This window comes from Mus caroli, unplaced genomic scaffold (assembly GCF_978045245.1).
Source record: "Mus caroli unplaced genomic scaffold, Mus_caroli_1 scaffold_5, whole genome shotgun sequence".
NCBI lineage: Eukaryota > Metazoa > Chordata > Mammalia > Rodentia > Muridae > Mus > Mus caroli.
The window spans coordinates 90,852,842-90,854,973 of record NW_028227260.1 but is presented as its reverse complement, the minus strand read 5'-3'; the positions used below and the strand labels follow the sequence as shown (position 1 = coordinate 90,854,973).

General features: G+C 46.9%; 1 pseudogene; it reads right to left on the bottom strand.

Moving 5' to 3' along the window:
- Window positions 1-818: 818 nt before the first annotated feature.
- Window positions 819-1,833, bottom strand: LOC110287219 (E3 ubiquitin-protein ligase NRDP1 pseudogene; annotated as a pseudogene).
- Between the last annotated feature and the right edge of the window lie 299 nt (window positions 1,834-2,132).

Here is a 2,132-nt window from a genome sequence, read left to right as displayed (position 1 = left end):
ACAGTCACCAAGCAAAGACACTATTGTGGATGCCAACAAGTGGTTCCTAACAGTGGCCTGATATAGCTGTCTCCTGAGGGGCTCTACCAGTGCCTGACAAATACATAGGTGGATGCTCTCAGCCAAACATTGGATTGAGCACAGGGTCCTCATTGGAGGAACTAGAGAAAGGACCCAAGGAGCTGAAGGGGTTTTGTAGCCCCTCAGGAGGAACAACAATATGAACCAACCAGTACCCCCAGAATTCCTAGGGACTAAACCACCAACCAAAGAGCACACTTGGAGGGACCCATGGCTCCAGCTGCATATGTAGCAGAGGATGGCCTTATTGGTCATCAATGGAAGGAGAGGTCCTTTCTTCGGTGAAGGCTCTATGACCCAGTGTAGGGTAATGCCAGGGTCAGTAAGCAGAAGTGGGTGGATTGATGAGCAGGGGAAGGGGGAGGAGATAGGCAGTTTTCAGAGAGGTATCCAGGAAAGGGGATAACATTTGAAATATAAGTAAAGAAAATATCTAATAAAAAACAATAAAAGAAAAAAAAATACTCACTACACCCTGATCCTCTAGGGAAAACAAATTTCTTTGTGCCTTCTGCAAATATTTGGAAACTTGTGTTCTTAGTCAGGAAAATACAAAATTGGGATTTTTCCACACTGACTGAAATTTTTATAGATCTTGTGGGGGAAAGAATATAGCAAAAGGCAAAACTTGGGGTTCCCTGCTGAATAGCTGAGCAAAATGCCCCAGGTTCTTCATTCCAGAAAAGCAGGGAGTACATGAATCATGTACAAGTTATTACATAATGGTTGTGGGAGAAGTCAGGTTTCAGCTGCTGGAACAATGGGTTTTCCCAACTCTAACTCTTCCTGATATCCAGTTATGATCTTATATCTCGTCTGAACCATGACTAAATATCATGATCAGCTCTGGTTCCTGCACCATGTTGTCACTCATGTGCTGGTTCTTGCAGGCCATCACGACTACAGCCTGATTGTCAGGAGTGTCCTTGTCATGTAGTTTTCATAGTAGTGCTGGTTCATCTGTCTTGTCTCTAATGTGGCCACATCCTGGGACCCGCTGTATTCATGGGCATTTTCGCTCAGCTCATTGCCAGGAGAGTTTGGGTTGCCACTTTCCACAGTGGAGTGGTTGATTACAGTCTGGAGCACAGTGTCAGGAGTGGAGATCATCCCTCCCCAGCGGGTCTCAGTTGCTGGTGGTTGTGGGGAGTTCAGCCACTCGAGGATCTCATTGTACTTTATTATCTCCTCTAGGTTCTGAAGGTTGGGGTTGACCCTGTGGATGTTTCGCATATATGCCTTCATCAGCTGAATTTCGTGCTTCTGTTCTGCCAGTTGGTGCTTGTGTTCAGCAGATGTTTTCTCCAGCTCTGAGATGAGTGTCTGCTGCTGCTGGAACTTGGAGCGCAGGTGCTTAATGCAATTATGGTTTGGCATTTCATCTTTGGGTATCTCCAGACCACAGCCCTGCTCACAGGTCACAGGCTGCTTCAGGCTGTACTCACAGACACTGAGGTGTGACATTAGGTTGTTAAGTCTGACATGAGCATTGCAGCCAAACAGTGTTGTCACAGGCAATCTCTAGCTTTGACAACATGCTTTGCATGATCCGAGGTACTGGGCACAGGTGGGCAACCATGATAAAGCTATGGTCTATATTTGCTGCTGAGAAAACCATTGGATGATGCAGGCATTGCAGAAGGCATGCTCACAATGAGGCGCCTGTACTGGATCCTCCAAGACTCCACTGCAAATAGGGCAGATAAGGTCCTCATCAATGAACTCCTGGAAACGGGTTACATCACACCCCATGTCTCATCTCTGAAAACCAGGTCCTTCTAAGAGATGAGGGCAGGTTTCCTGTTGACAAGGATCCAAGCCACTGATGCCTATGCTCAGTGTCACACAGGAGATGCTATGAGTATCTCATCTTGTTGGTTTTTCTCCAACTGAGTCTTTCTTCCTAATGACAAGTTTCATGGTGTGATGTCACAATCAGGAACACTAGCCCTGGACACAGGGGTGGGGCTAACTGCATTTGAGGCTCCAGCTGCTCCAGCACAGCCTTGGTGCCTGGTGTTAGTGTTTCCCTGTAGGGGAAAGGGATGGGA